Consider the following 17,237-nt stretch of genomic DNA (forward strand, 5'->3'; position numbering starts at 1 on the left):
CACACTGATTCACGATAAAATTTGTGTGGTCAAAATTAGAAGCTGAAGCTATTTAGTGAGTGAACTAGACTGGGTAAACAACTTATACCAAGAAAAGAACAGTTGTTACAAAGGTAGGTTGCATCTGTGTAGTTTTTGCTACAATATCTCTCAGGTAAAAGTAATCTTTTCTTTTTTTCCTCACCCAAACTGCTCCAAACCAAAGTCCATGGTGTAGACCAACTGAGTTTAGTTTTCACTAAGAAATAATAGTGTAAGTTAAGGTGATTCCTATTAAGTGAAATTCAGTTTTCTATACTTGGGATACAGCAAAAACATTCACAAGCTTAAGAGAGCTTCACATCACGTATCTTAGAGTGGAAATCCATGATACCATGGACACTCCAACTAGGACGTAGTTATCTACAGTAGGACATGTAGAAACACATGTCTATGTGTTTTGTTAAAAGATAAAGATTTTACTTCTTTCAAAAATAGCTGAAGATCTCAATGTAAGTGATTTAGTTTCAATACTCTAGTCCTGAATAAAGCTGAATCACCACATGGGTTTCATGTTTAAACCCCCCCCCCCCCCACGTTTAGAAAGACTTGGTTACAACAAATTAATTCCTGATTTCATTCCCTAGAAACCAGCATGAGACGAGGAGGACATACCACACCAAGGTGACAGTGAACGGTAAAGTTGACTACACCAAAGCCTAAAACTAATTCCTCGAGTAAGAAGTACTAAGAGGAAGTTTCTCATAAGTCTGTTCACAGCCTTTTCTGCAGGTGAAGGCACAACAGACACATTGCAAGGTTTCCATTTACAGGATCTGAATGCAGTCGCAGAACAATGTAGGCTGGAAGGGATCTCTGGAGGTCATCTAGCACAACCTCCTACTCCAAGCAGAAGTAATTTCAAAGGTGGATCCGGTTGCTCTACGTCTCTAAGGATGTAGATTCCAGCATTTCACACCACTCTCATGGCAAAAATTGTTTCCTTTTATCCAATGGGAATTTCCCTAGCTGCAAGCGGAAGGTAGATGCATAAACAATGAGACTTTTAATCTGAAAATATCACAGACCAGAATAAAAAGAAAAATGAAAATCTGAAAGTAGTGACTGTTACAGCCACACATCAGCACTATTTAAAAATTCCCTTTCTAAAACTGTTTAATAATGAATAAGGAATCACGTCAAATACTTCACATTAAAGGCGTAGATGGAACAGAGATTCATCTCCTGGTAGATTTTTTTCAGGGCAGATGTTAATATGTGAACATAACAGGTTTAATATTAAATTGATCCCTGCCCTTGAAAAATACTCAATACTTTCCAGAATAAGAACACATGAAGAACTGCACAGGATCTGTGTAGTGCAAGATTTGGTCTGATACAGTTCAAGAGCAAATGCCTAGGAAACAGCAAAAGAATAGCACCTAGCGATACTTCCTCTTTGCTCATACATCCACACATACTTCAGACGAGCGTCAGTCTCTCTCGGGTATTGTAGAAGCTTCTTCCCCAGTGCACTGAAACACTGTGGTTCTTTCCAAACACAGTGGTTATTTATTCTCAGGCTTTGTGCTGCAGAAAAACTGGTAAGGCAGCCTTACCCATGAAATCTAGTTTTCCCTCTCTTCTTCCCTGACACTTACAAAAATTATGAACATCTTTATCTATTATACACAGAATACTCTTTCATCCCAACATGACAAAACCAAAAAATAATATTCAATATAAAGTAACACACTCTGAAGGCTAAATCAAAGACTAACTCTTTCTGACAGCCCATTTCAACAGCTCTGGTCAGCCATAACTTTCCAGAAGTCAGCGTGTGTTGTCCAGAGAAGGACCTTCCCAATGCAAGGCCCATAGCAAATGGCAAGCGTTAGAACGCCAGCCTTGACCCTACAAATGCCTGTTGATAATACCTTCTCTAAAGACAGGGCAGCTTGCCAAGACTCACCTGGAGAGAAATTATCAAATATTTTAACCTGGTTTTAGTATTTCCTTCCTGTAACATTACATGCACATTTCCCCCATATTAACCTTTAAGCAGAATTTAGTTTAAAGACACTGCTGATGCAGTCATCTCAGAAATAAAATGAAAGCCCTAGTTAGTTTTGGATTGATTTTATTCGCTCCAATATTACTTTTTTCCCCTCCCTCTCCAAGCTTCCTTGCCTTATCCTTTTGGAAAATGGCAGATATATTTACCTACCCTATGTGCAGTACTGCAATGTTACAGCCATGAATTCTAAAGAAACTCTCAAAAGTGATTTAAAATGTTCTGAAGAAGGGTAGTCATACCATAAGATGTAATTAAGACAGTATTAGTCAGGTGAATTGTGGTACTAACAGGTGCCAAACCCAATTGTAAAGAATATCATATTAGTTTAAACCACCATCACGGAACCAAAGTGTAGATTCTCTTTTGAGCCTCCTCCACAGCAATTTAAGCTAATGAGTTTTAGCTGACTGGTGGAGAGGTCTAAGAGCACCCACAGAGCATAACACAATCAGTTATCTGTTAAGCCCCAGTAATCCAATTACTCTGGATCATACGTAATACTTTAAAAGTAAAATGATAATAACCCACCTTATCACACAATATTCCCTCACCATCGCAAGAGCCTGATTCAGTCTTGGGCACAGCCGTGCCCTGCTCAGAAGCGAGGGGTCCCCAGGCAGACATCAGCCTCTCCCAGGGAGCGAGGTCCCTGAGGCCACACGCTCACAATGAGCTCAGCACACGTTACAGCGGTTGCAATGGAGGGGTTATCTGGACAACACCACAGACCCCATCACTCCTCTCCCTGCTCTTTCAGCCTCCGAATATCTCAAAGATTTGCAGATTGAAGTAATGTATTTTATTTAACTAGCTAGAAATAATGACAAGCTTTTGTGACCAGAAGTCCTTCTCCAGGTCAGGAGCAGATGTTAAACTGGAATACAACTCAAAGCACAATTCACCTGAGCAGTCTATGCGTTTAAGTAAGTGACACCTCTCTTTACAATTAAGTAAAGAAATGTTTAGCAAGGTGCTCTGAATCAGCCTAAAATGGCAAGAAATTAATTTTGTCAATGAATATGAACACAACAAAGCACAGGTAATAAACCACAAATAAATAGCACCTGTACGTTGGAACCACGTCCAGTTTCCTTGAATCCAAAACCTCCTTCTTCGGTCTGTACTTTTCTAAATCCTGTGGAGCAATCCCAAAATAACACTACTGCCACTGGTTGGTATTTTATTGTTGTATTATTTCTGCAGTAGCTGAAGCTGGAACTACCTACCACATCTGTAAGAATATGCCACCATCCCAACTCACTGTCAGACCAAGAAGATATATTAGCTCCTGCTGTCACAGAAGTTTTAATACTCCAGTAACAACCCCAAAATACCAGCCACAAGGCCAGGCTGTATGTTGTGATCTGTACAAACTGTATTTGACTTTACTGGGTATTTCCACCAAAACACTTTGTTGAGAAGTTGCATGGATTTTGCCCAATGAAACATGATCAGAGAGGCTGTTTCAGCCTGCCAGGCTTCATATCCCTACTCCAACATCCGAAAGGATTTCTCTTATGAACAGAGCTCTAGAGCTAAGCTTTCAAAGCCCTGTGAACAGCGTTCTGATGAAGTGTTAACTGCAGAATTAATCAGCCTAAACCCAGGGAATTGTTCCAACAGATTAAAACCTCAATGCCAATGGAAAGGAGGAAGTCCTGCTCTCACTTTATAAATATTTCACCTTGTTTTGCGCCTGCCACCTGCTACCTTAATTAGGTGGTCTTAACCCTTTTATTGGAAAAGACAGTGAATAATGGGTTCATGTACGCTCCATGGTGCTAAGACTTTATATGCTTCCATCATATCCTCTTCAAAGAGATCTTTTAGAGCCTGAAGAGTTTTGATCTAGTTATCATTCTTTACAAGGAACTCATTTCACACCTTTGATCATTCTTGTCAACCTTTTCAGGATCTCTCCCATTTTCACTGGGTCTTTCAGAGCGATGAGACCAGTACTCATGCAGCATTCACAATACGGGTGCACTATGGGTTTACACAGCAGTATGTTTCCTAGTTTGATCACTATTATTTTTCCACAAGCATCTAACTTTCAATTTGCTTTTCCAAACACTGAGATAATGTTTTGATAGAACTGCCTATTACAACCCCCAAGTTTCATCTGTGACTGGAAAGCCAACTCAGAGCTCATCACTGTATACATACAGCTGGGGCTGTTCTCCATGTGCATTATTTCACTACACTGAATTTAAAATGCTATTTTATCACTCAGTGCCATAGGATTTTTCCATGTTTCCTCAAAGTTAATTCTTCTATTTATTGTCACAAATTTATTTTTTATCAACAAACAAACATCGTCACCTCTCTTCCATTTCTTTTTCTAACTTTGACTTCTCTGTGCTTTTGGCCTCTGCATCATTCTCTGGCAATGGCTAACATTGTGAAAACACTGCATAAAATAAAGCTTCCTTCTGTCCGATTTACAGGTAAATTTTTATTGGATGTCCCAACGAGAGTCCTCACGCTCTCAGAAATGCTGGTTATTCTTTACTCACCTGCTATGCCAGTCATGCTTTCATAAAGCTTTATTACTTTTTTTTGTCCCCCAAGTGGCTCCTTTCCAAGGTGCAAAGTCCTGAACTGTTTAATGTCTCCTCCTCACTCTTCTCATTCCACACCTTTGCTCTCTCGTCACCTTTCTCTCTCTAGTTCTCTTATATTCGAAGAACTTGCCAGAATAATTATGCTGATAATGAGCTCCAGTGTAGATTATGTCTAAGATTTTACTGTTCTATAGGACCATTTTTCACACTTCCTCAGGGAGACATATCAGAATTTCTCCTTAGAAATATGCCTTAATACTGGCACATACCTTCACAAATGTGCAGGCAGCCTTCTACATAATGCCCTGCTTCCCCCACCACTCCCAGAGTTGGGAATTTTGTTAAAAACAATTATTACATCTTTTCAAATCTAAGCTGCTCATATGCTTCCCCCTTAACCTCAAGTTGACCTCAACTTTTAATTTTTTTTTAAATTAGCCCTTTTATGTACATTTTCTGCATTTGTGAATGAGCTACACTAGGTTAGTTCCTGGTAGCTGCAAACAAAGAGAAAAGTGTCCATCCACTACAGCCGTGGAGAAGTCCTATACGCCTCTACTTGTTCAAGAGCTTCAATCGAAGGATGCAGTGGGAATCATTACAGGCTCAGGCATTCGTTTCTTTTCAAAACAATGTGTTGATCTGATTTAGTTTCAGTAGTTCATCCTAATCTATTTCTAGTCTGTACTCTTGGTTTTCTTGGACCTTCAGGTAATGCTTCTTATGTCGGTATTATTCAACACAGTAAAGTCAGAAGAGATCAGTTTCATTCCTCTGTCTGAGCCTCCTGCCTAGCACAGGATAACGAATTTCTCTATATAATTCCTTCACCAAGCCACACATGCTGGGATTGAACGGTGCCATTTCTCTTGGGATCTTTTGAGCCAGCACTGAATAACTTTCCGTTTAATGAAGGGGCCAACACTTTCCATTGCAGCCCGATGCACTGGCATCTGATACGCTCATCCTGTTAAATATTCATCTCAGGTAGAATTTAAGTGGTTTGTTTTTTCTTCAAATGAAGCTGTAATCAGGGGAGAAACAGGGAAAGAGGTAAGAGCTCCAAGGCCACCTCCCCTGCAATGACTCTGCAGCCAGTCTGGAGTAAAACAGAGACTCTTCCCTCACCACCGCTACCCTGCAGACATATTGAAAGCCGTTTTCTACCTTTTATTACCCAATCACCAGTAATAAAACTCGTTGCTCTTCATATAGCCACTGCACGAGAGAGAAAGACAGCACAGCATTGCTCAATCAAGCTCCTTACTAGCTCCTACTAGTGATGATGGCAATCACTAAGTTGTGTTAATGCAGGTGCTCAGAGGAAGAGGCAGGAGCTGTCATTTTTGAGATGTGACTGCTCATCCCTTAAAAATGATGAGTATACAGGTATGCCAGTAAAAAAAGACGGAACTTTCTAATAGTTGCACAGAAATCACTGCAGTCCTTATCTGTTTGGCCAAATAAGTGAAAGAGATCCCCCTCCTGCTGCAACTGCGCTCAGGAGCTCGGACGCACCCCCTGGGAGTGCAGCACCCCTGCTCCCCGCACCCTGGCTCTCCCTGTACCTTTTATTCACATGGATGCTTGAGCCGTGCTGCAGGGATGCAGAGGCCAAGAGTGCGGAACAAGTCCCTTGATTTAGGGAAAGGTAAGTGCCAATCTTGAAAGCTAAGGCCTCAGACTACAAAAAGCAATTTGGAGTCACTGCTGCTGGGAAAAGCTGGGGTTCTCTTAAAAGTGCAGAAGAAAATTTAAGTCTGGTGATTTATGATAGGATAAAAATACTTCAGACTTCACTAATGGAAATGTTTCAAGATCAGAATTTAAACTCTGTAAGCCTCTGCTTATTGAAAGTTTTGACAATACTAAGACTGTATTCACTTAAATCATTTTTAGGCCAACAAGGTGACTGATGATGGCTTCTACACAAGCAGTTCATTTTAACATGGAGACATGATAAAAATAGCAGCATAAGTGCCATGTTTACAATCAATCCACAGCCCAGAATGACGTTTGAAGGCTAGAGATCTGAGAAAACATTAATACATGATATCAAAGAAATCAAACTACAGAAAAGCAAGATACCCTCGTTACAACACTTCTCAGCTCAGGCAATTAACGCTTAGGACATGAATTAAGTTTTCTGGTGCATATGTTTCAAGCCATTTCAATCTTTTTCCCCAACAACTACTACCTACCAATCAGAGAAAGTACAGAGATTTCTATTCTGGAGACCTCCATAAAAGGTTGAATAATATTTCTGCCTAAACAGTTCTTATTTTATGAAAATGAAGTACTGACAGTATTTCTCCTGCCTTTAAGTGAAGTCTTAAATTCCTATTCTACTATGAATTTCTTCAAAGGTTACTATACCACACAATGAACTACATTCTATTTCTTAATTTTTCCTTTTTTCTTTTTTTTTTTAAAGAGCACAAGCTTCTCTGGCTAACTGTTTTATCGCTTTCATTGTTAAGAAACCGCTGTCTTTAATAAAGACGAATGAAGCAATTAAAGTCAAGGGGGGGAAAAGCAATTATCTTGTGAACAGCCAAAGGAAAAACCCCCACTATCCTTCTACTACTGACAAAAAAAAAAATTTTATGCTCAGCGAATGCCTCTTTCATCTGTCTGAGAAATCCTGTGCAACACCATTTTAAAAGCTGGCGTTTGAAGGCTGTCTTGTGCTTGTTTTGCAACCTCAATAAAACAGTTTTTAAACAAGGAAAAAAAAAGATGAAGTTTTTTTTCCAGACCAAACCAGCTTCTCAGGATAGATGAGAAGAGCGGCTCAGCCTCCGTGCCGCAGCATCACTGCGCACACTGTTTCTGCTGGAAGCGTGGCAGAACAGCACTGCCTGGCAGCGGAGCCGAGGATGCTGTTTGCAGCTTGGCTGCAAGCAACACGAGCACACAGCTCACTGTCCCTTCCAAAGGCATCTTCTGCTCCACCTCAAAGCATTACAGACACCCATCTGTTTTTCACTATCAAGGTTTAAGTGTCCTCCAGGAACTCTGCTCCCTTTGGGATATCATGGTTAATAAAAAAAAGCAGGATGACAGACTTCTAAGAAGTCTTTAGGGGTCACTGCACTGCCAAGAAAAACTGTGATCAGTGAGGAAATATCATTTTCTAGCACCTAAAAAAAACGCCAAAAATGGAATGCATTCATGTGGAACAGACACAGGACCCCCCTCCTGAGTAACCAACTGGTGAGCTCTGCAAATTGTTTTAAAGACATTTTTATACTGGTGAAAGTGGCAGCATACATATAATTATAGTGGCCTAGAATTACCGTTGAAAACACTTCATTTAGGCAATTACTACCAGGCATAACAATAAAAGCCATTTCTCACAGTGTAAGTTGAATCACTCTCAGAAGGGCTTGATGGTCTCATTATACCAGTGAAGCTTCTGTAGTACACACATGACCAGACAGCCCTGGCACTGAAGCTGTTGTTTCCCAGATTTCAAAGGACTGCTGAAATACATGCACACAGGATCTATTATGTAGTTAATAATCCTCTATAACAGGAACTGTCAGGCTACCCAAAATTTGGGAATCATTGCCAGCATTCCTATGCATTTGCAAAGAATTCATGAAGACAACATGGGAGTACACACCACACAAAATGTATCCATCCATAGTTAACATGCATGAACAGGAAACAAGAAAAACAAAACTAGCAAAAAGCATTTGGTCAGAAATTTGCAAGAAGTCTCCATCACTGTCTTGGTATGACAGGCCAGAGAGGGGCCAGAAGGGCTGCATGCATCCATCTTTATTTAAAAGAAAATAAAAAATATCTTCCATTCACTACCCAAAGTAGTTATTTTCAAAAGGAAGAATTTTTTGGGGAGGGAATGGTGTTTCTTATCCCCACACTTCTACCACCTATGCTCTCCAGCAGGCCACCAAAGGAGTTCAGAAAAACCAGGATACTCCCCAAGGAAATCACATCAGCAAAAGTCTCCAACTTCCTTGCAGTTTTGGGATGGAAACCTGGAACACAGACTGGCTGAGTGGCAGGCAGTGCTGCAGTGAAGTCAGCCACTCTTAAGGCAAGTAACACCTCTGAGCAAGAATCACGTCTGAGATGGCTCCCTCCGTTAGAGCATGTCCACAGAAAAATTAGTCGGCAATTACTCGCACAAAGCAGCCTGGACACACATCCTCTTACCATGTGCAATACACCCAGACAAGCATATATTCAAATACAATGAATAACCTGAGCTAAAGGACAATAAAATCAACCTGGCTTTAAGCTACAGTAGCTCCTTTTTTAAGGAGCGTTCTCCAACTGCATGCATGACACTCAGCAACTGCACATAAATAACCCTTTTGGGTGTAGAAACCAGGAGAAATGCCGACTGTTTATATTTTCTAAGATTTCGAATGCTGCTGAAGAGATCAGAGAGACAGCTTTTGTGAGCAAGAGAGATCACACAAGCACTGGGTGTCTCCTGAAGCTTGACTGGCAGAAGGACTTAGACTGTATGTTGCTTGTGGCATTTTAGTAGAAGTTTAGAAAAACTCTGTGATCCCCTGGAATCACAGTCAACTTGCATCAGCTCCTGCTTCACATGGTCAGCCCCATGACCGAGTCCAGAAGCAGAAGAGCCGTGAGCTCCAAGACCATTTAAAACCAGTTACAAATGCACAGATGAAGTGTCCAAAAGGTAACGAACACCTGGGTACCGCACAGCTGGTGCAGTGGTTTTGCTCAGTGTGGTCAAAAGAATTTTTTAAACCTTCACTCTCTTATGGCAAGATCCCAGGCTGGGGTACAAGCAAGTTGTTATAGCACACGGACCGTATCTCCACTCCTCCATGGGGATGGAGGCCTCACTTTTTTTTTTTTAATATGCCACTGAAGAAGAAAAGAAAAAAAGACACTTAGCTCTCCAAAAACCCAAATTGCTTTAACTTTTTCTTGGAGGCAGACACAATCTAAACTTCTTCATTAACTCTTGTGTACAGACAAAGCTACAACCTCCTCTGTGCTTTTGTATTCACTCTGATGGAAAATTCCAGCCCTTTTTGCAATTGAGACATTTGTGTTGAAATCTTCATGATGATGGGCCAGTAACTGAAAAATTGCAGTTGACAGTCCTAGATTATTCTATGCTGACTCCTCAGTCATAATCATTCAGTTACATGACACAGCAGTATGAATGAGCATGGTACCAAACACTACAAAATGACAAATGCGGCGGTTGTAGTCAGGGAGACAATATCACAACCCGACATTCGCAGACCAACACAGGCGAGCGGAAGGTCTCACCAAGGAGACATCTTGATGGACAATCTTCTAAACAACCCCTCCTTCCTTTTGTTTCTTCCAACACCATAACAGCAGCTACAGCATTTGCTTTATATAGGTATTATACTGTGTAAAATGCTGAAGGATAATTTACCGTCTTCTAAAGCAATGTCCTTGCTGCAAACCAGAAGCCAGCAGACCTGGTGGTCCCACAGTTCAGCTCCCAACTCCAAGGTATTCCCAGACTCCCCACGCACTGAGACATCACAGCAGCACGGCCACGCTCACCTTTGCAGGAACAGAACTGAGAGGCCACTCATTGCCAGGTGATCTGGCAAATGATTTGACTCATTAGCCAAACATGAATTAGATGGAATACCTGCTGGGCGTTCCATCCATTTACTGCTAGAAGTAACCAAAACCATTTAGGGCATATGAGCTCTGTCATTGACTTTTTTTTTTTTAAATAATGCATGTTTCCAATTAACTATTTATCTTAAAAAAGTATAATTTTGTTCAGTGGCTGAGCTAGTCCATGTTCAGATTTTCACCAAGCCCTGTGCCTTTCTCTGTCAGCCTGTGAATAAAGCTCAATCGCACTGTAAAATGAGAAAAAAAATCTTCCCTGGCTTTCCTGAGGACCATAAGAAACTTATTCGGTAACCTTTTCATCCAAACTGAAGGAAAAAAAAGTTAAATTTGTAACAAGGACCATTTCTTTGATGAAAACCATGTCTGAATGAACTACATGACTAAAATAGCAAAGGCAGAGTACTACACAATGGTTAAAAATGCCTCTTTATCAAATGATGAGTGTGTGCTTGCTCGACACTCCCAACACTGTTACATAAATCCTCCAGCCATGGCAGAGACAAACCATGTAGCACCTGAACTGGTGGCACAGAAAAGCAGACTTAAACCACGCCCCAAGCCCCCATCTTCCACCATCTGGAAAATAAAGCACAAAACCACATACAAGCCCTCCTCTTCTGGAAGGAAATACACCAATCCAAGTCATATAACCATATATTTACACAAATCAAGTTTTTCTTTTTGTCTACGCAAAGGTAGAAACACCTACACAAACCGAAAAAAAAACAGACCTTACTGGCTAAGCAATGCATTTCAAATCTACCACAGCCAAAAGAAACTGTTAAAAACAGAAGCATCTAACTTCAGTTCTCCACACAAAGACAATCAAAAAAACCCCTCAGCAGAAAACTGTTATTATGTCTGACAACAGAACAGGTGAATCTGGATATGAATTTTCAAGAATACACCTGAAATGCCTATTTAGTGAACACAAATTTCATTAAAGACCTGTATCATTTGTATTTAGGCAACTTAAATGTACACAAATCCCCCAAAATTCTAGTGTTTACAAAACACTACAAGGGCATCAGCAGCAAAATTTGTGAATTTGCAGTTACATGTTTTTGAAATATTTATGATGCAATTTTTCCTAATAAATTAGAATAAAGTCCATATATAGGATAAAAAGTAATACTAGATCCCTATTAATCTAGGGGATTGCATTAAAAATCCCTCCTTGTTCACTGTCTTTGTTTAAGAAATTCCAAATATCAACCCATGTCAGATTGTTTTTCTGCCTCAGCACAGTGAAAACGTCCAAGAAGCAGTCACAAAATCAATCGAATTAGTACCTAGGTGCAATTCATACACAAGTCATACTAATCTAACTGCAGCATCAAATTCATGCCAATTTGAAATAAAAAGTGCAAGTCTGTGCACAGACACTTACACTGCCTTCAGTCTAGACTACAGTTGAGCCTGTAAGGTCACAATTTCCATCAGCAGCAAGCATAGAAAGATGCACTTATCCAACTGAATTGATTCTGATTAAATCCACACATTTGTATACTATCAGTACAGCAACACTAAATCAGCATTAATTTATAATTTGTTGGGTTCATTTCCAGCCAGATGTTTCCAGACTGGATTCACTGCACAGCAGCAGGAGTGCTGGAGAGGAGCACCAGACAGGGCTGCAAGGACGGGCAGAACCTTTCCATCACCAGGGGCGTTCACAGACGTGCATTTATAGCAGTGAAGAAACTGCAATACAAGATAACATTCAGATAGCTACGGAACTTCAGCAGCTCTGCAGCTAAAGGGTAAATGGGAAAGCCCTCGCCTGGACTAATAACTAACTGAAAACAGATGACAGAGGGTAGGCATAAATGGTCAGTCTTCACAGGGAAGGAGACTGCCAGGAGCCTTTTGCAGTGCTCTGCTATACACTGTATTCATAAACAATCTGGAAAAGGGGCCAAGGAGTGGAGTGAAAGTCTCCTGAGGATATAAGCTATTCTGACAGTAAAGAGAAGGGCTGACTGAAGACCTGCAGAAAAACCCTATGAGACTGAATAATCGGGAAATAAAATAACAGATGAAATTCAGTGCAAATAAAGTAGCAGTCTGAAGAAAAAATGATCCTAATTTCACATGTAGAGTGATGTGCTCCAAACTGGTCATTAACATTCAGAAAGTCTTGCTGGAGTCATGACAGACTGATAAAAGTATCAGCTCACAGCCATTCAACATACAAAAAAATAAGTCTAACGTTAGGAAATGATTAGTAATTAAACCACCATATAAAGCTACAGAATGTCTGCAGCTTAAATCCTGGATGCAGTGCCTGTTCTTTCATTTCAAGAAGACATAATGGAAAGGGAAAATATTTTTAAACAGGAAACAAGGTTTGAAAAGATGAAAAACGAGGAATAATCCATTAGGCTAGGGTTATTCTGCCTGGAAACAGAGATTACTGCAGTGACGTATGACAGAGTCCTATGAAATCATCAGTTGCATGGAGAAGGTAAACAGAGATCAGTTGTTCACTGTTTCCAAACAACACAAAAGCTAAGAGAGATAAAATGAAGCTAGCAGCTCTCAAGTTCAAAAGAAAACAAGCAGAGGCAGTTAGCACCTACAACATTATGTTGTGCTCTGGAAGGTCTCCCCTGGGACGCATTAGTGCTAGACATGTAAATGGACTGGAGACATGGGCAAGTTCACAGAAGAAAAATACATTAACCATTAACAAAATAAATGCAAACAACATCTATCTCTTGACAACCTACAGCTGACAAGAGACAAGAGGGCTATCAGACAAAGGTTCATATAATTTGCCCTCCCCTTATGCTCTTCTCTTTTTGGTCCCTGTCAGGAAAGAACAGCGGACTAGATGGTCCCATCTGATTCTATGGCTGTGCTTACACCACAAAAATCTATTACATCTCTGGTACTCCTCAGCCCTTCTTTGAACTCATTCAACTTGCTTACCTGGCAAAAGTTGATCTTCTGGGGAGGTGGGGACACAGAGGGGCTGGATTAGTGCCTTGCTTATTTAGCAAACTGAACTGGTAAATGCTGAATCCAGCAAATGCTGGAGGTGCTTCAAGACAGGGCAAGAATAGGACCAGCCCTTTTTCATGCCAACCTGTCATTAGATCAATTTAAGAGGCAACACGCAGCTTCAACACCAAAATACAGGTGAAAAAGAAGCAGCAGATTGCCCATATCCTCTGTTCGAACACACAGAGAAAAGCCACAATTCCAGCACTTGTGGGAAAAAAAAAAAGGGCTAGTTTCACAGTTTTAATCCATCTGGTAATTACGAAGAGAGCCTGGTTTATACACGACTGAATAGTAAAGGTTACTTTAAAATTAAGCATCGCATATATAACCTCTACTGTATTTATACTATGTAAAGTAAGGAACACCCCTTTGGTGAACTAAAACCCATTGTAAATACAGAAATGCATCCAAGTCTGGTAAGGACGATAGCCAAATGAAAACAAAGCTGTTCCTTCCCATGCTTCCCACTGCATCAATTTGATTACTATATTAAACGGTGCTACATCAGTCACAGAAGTCAAGGGGTTATGACGAGATAGAAAAAGGTGAATGATCAATAAGAATATATTACTAAAAATCCAGCAAGTCTCATTTACAATTCAGAATTTACAAGAACAGAACTGAAGACCAAGTGAGATTATTAAAATCTCTCATCAACTCCAATTTGCACAGTAGAAGGCACAGTCACCCAGTCATTCCCATGTCAGGACCAAATTACAACTGCTTTGCTTAATAACTGACCTGATCTGGCCAGAATACTGACAATTCCCAGGGAAAAGCAATACAGAATTTTATTATTGCTCCCAAACCACATTCATATGAAAATGAGACCACTGAGATGCATCAAGACACATATCAGGAACATTTTCTTCAACATTACACAAAGAAACAGTAGCAAAACACTCCTCTGTTCTCCTTTAACTATCACGGATTAAACCAAGCTGTAATAATTACAGACACAAATAGCCTTAACCAGTACTGCGCAACTATCCAACACGAGGCTTAAGAGTCATAAGCAGCAGAGGCATATTCACTTACGTCCAAGATACAGCTGACATGATGAGCACAAGATAAACCCTGACAATGGAGAGTTATGGTGTCAGCACTGCCTACAGAAATAGAACTCACTGAGTGTTTGGCTTTACCTTTCTCCAGGAAGCAACAATGGGGGCAATCCAGCTGAGCTATTATTTGTGAGAATGACAAATAAATAATTAAAAATTAAAATCCCTATTCTGTTACTCATGAAAACTGAACTCCCAAAAAATTTTAAAGCTGATTTGCTTTCTCCTATTTATTTTTTTTATTTTTGTGCTTAGACTATATTATGGCCATAATTTTTTGAGCTTCTTACTGAAAATACCATACCTATATATTACTACTTTGCTATAACGTTTACCTTGAGCATGCACCAGAGGAATGTTTAAGAAAACTGTCCTAGAAGCATCTTTAAGAAAATTTCCTAGTATATCTTCAAGGGACCAAAATATATGTTGTACGTAATAAAGCCTCTGAAATCTAAATGTACCACTACACTTACGCTTTCCAACAAAAACCATTAAAGGTCCTGTTGTGTATGACCAATGTGAAATATGAGCTGCAAACAGAAGCACTGGATGATTTTTGAAGGTGATCTGAGATTAGGAAAATGCAAGTGAAACAGATTTGTTCATTTCAATTAGTTTTTAACCTTAGATACAAAATGAGTAGCTAGGAATATAATTATAGCCTCCAATAATGCTGCTTTCAGCAGTTGTTTAATTTTCATTTTATAAAATTTCCAGCTTCTACATTTGCAAACATCTCAATACAAGCCAAGTATAGTCACACTAAGTTTCTGCCCTCAAGACAGCCAGTTTCAGTGCCTTGTGTGCCACACACAAGCTAAGTTTCAAAATCCCAAACAAATGAATGAAATTGGAGCAGTCATTGCCAGTCCTGAGCCCTCTCCACAATCCCAGTCCAATGGCCAATAATCCAAATGAATCCTAGTGAAGAAGCCTTGCTTCTTCACGAGTCTACCCCGAATTCAGCAAGAGAGACACATTTGGTAAGCTCTGCTCCCCTAGTCCAAGTAGATTACTGTGCCAGAACAGCTCTAAGCTGATTTTAAACTCAGCTCTTAGACTTTACATTACTTTTTGACTTTTCACCATAGACCGATACGCTAGGGCTAAACACGGTTTGACAAGCTCCAGGATAAGGAAGACCATTGTCCTCATGTTTCTATAGAAAAGGAAAGGCAGAAGCTAAAGTAACGAGCCCCCAAGTCTTCCTATCTGAACACAGGAGACTCACGAGCGTGCCTGACACAGGAAGCAGAAGTGGATTCTTCTCCACTTGTAACCCCCATCTTCTCATGATCTCAGTATTCGAGCACAAAAACTCTTCTGGACTTCCCAGATGCAACCCCCTGACACTTACCAGACCTTTCCTATTCTCCAGAGCAAACACGTGTATGACCAAGTCGTCCCAGTTCTGCAACAAACTTTGACTGTGATTCATGTGCTGTGACCGCACATGAATCATAACTCGATCATGCACCAGTTTCAGACTCCTCAGACTTGAGAGGAATCAAAAAACAGATCAGGCACCAGGCTCACAATCGGCAATGCAACACCCCAAGGCACTGCCACTGAGCCAGCTGGTGGCACTCCCAACACCTCCTGGGAAGCCAGTGACAGTGCTACACAGCGTCATTTGTTTTGTAACACCGCATTTTCTGCACCGGACTTCATAATGATGACTTTTAAGATAGTAGAAGCATCTGACTTTGCTACAATGTTTTGAATTACTCCCCGTGACTTTTAAATGTAAAAAAGAAACGGCCATTGACCTAAAGTGATGATGCAAGTCAACAAAAAAATTCTTACAAGCTATTCCTTTCCCACTCACATACTGACAAGGCACTACTGAATTAAAGAAAAACACCCTGTTTTCGTTGCCCAAAGTAAATAATACAACCGAGAATTTTGAGATCTGACTACCAGAAAGAAAAGCCACAGATGAGAGCAAGCAGAAAGCCCAGAGCACTCCTGTCCGTTATTTACATGAAAAAAACATTGCTGCAATAAAACCAGGGGCAGCTTTGAGGCGTTTCTTTTTTTCCCAAGGAAGCCCGGTATGACGAGGGATTATTTCCTAAAGCCAGCTCCCTGAAGCAGTGGTACTTTCCTCCGGCGTATCATAACGGCCGAGGAGAGGAGCGGAGAGGAGTCCTCGCTCAGCGGCGGCCTCTCGGCGCAGGACGCCGGCGGCAGCGGCCGCCCGGGCCCCTGCGGGCCGCGGCCGCCTCAGCGGGGCCCGCCCGGGCACAGCCCCGCCCCCGCTCAGGTAACCCCCGCGGCGTCACCATTCACCGGCGGCGCCCCGGGGTCGGGGAGCGGCAGCAGCGGCCGCGGAGCGCAGGGCTCGGCGGGACAGACGGTGCCTGCGGGCGCGACCGCCGCAAGCCGCTGACCCCGGCCGGCCCGCCCGCCCGCCCGCCGCCGCACCGGCTCCCGCGGAGCCGCCGCGCGGCACCCGCTGCCGAGCGGCAGCCCAGCGCCTCAGTGCCGCCGCGGCCGCACCCGGCAGCCGCGGAGGACGCGCGGGGCCGACCCCAGGGGTGTTCGGAGCCGCTGCCGGGCGGCGCCCGGGCCCGCGGGCGGCGGCGGGGCTCACCTGGACGGCAGGTACCTCAGCAGCTCCGGCCGCCGCGGCATGGGAGGCACTCTGCGCCTGCGCGCTGCGCCGCGGGGACCGCACATGCGCGGGGGCGTCGGGACTACAAACAAGATGGCGGCCGGGCGGCGAGCCGGGGCTGAGCGCCATCTTGGGCGTAGTTCCTCTCGCGCCGCCCTCCGCCCGGAGGGCTGGGCCCCGGCCGCCCCTGCCCCTGCCCCGCCGGGCTGCAGCGGCCCGCCCGGGCGGGAGGTGGCGCCGCTCCCCGCGGCCGGTCCCGCCGTCACCCGGCGCGACCGCGTCTC

The 17,237-nt window shown here is 42.3% G+C and overlaps 1 protein-coding gene across 4 annotated transcripts in view; it reads right to left on the reverse strand.

Annotated features, from left to right (window-relative positions):
• The window catches only part of NDRG3 (NDRG family member 3), a 64,318-nt gene extending 47,303 nt beyond the window's left edge, over positions 1–17,015 (reverse strand). For all 4 annotated transcript variants that reach the window (XM_075166186.1, XM_075166185.1, XM_075166184.1 and 1 more), the window contains exon 1: positions 16,933–17,015. The gene's annotated coding sequence lies outside the window, so the exon portion shown is untranslated. The remainder of the gene's footprint in view (positions 1–16,932) is intronic.
• Positions 17,016–17,237: the final 222 nt, after the last annotated feature.

The sequence above is a fragment of the Calonectris borealis genome, chromosome 17 (assembly GCF_964195595.1).
Source record: "Calonectris borealis chromosome 17, bCalBor7.hap1.2, whole genome shotgun sequence".
Classification (NCBI taxonomy): domain Eukaryota; kingdom Metazoa; phylum Chordata; class Aves; order Procellariiformes; family Procellariidae; genus Calonectris; species Calonectris borealis.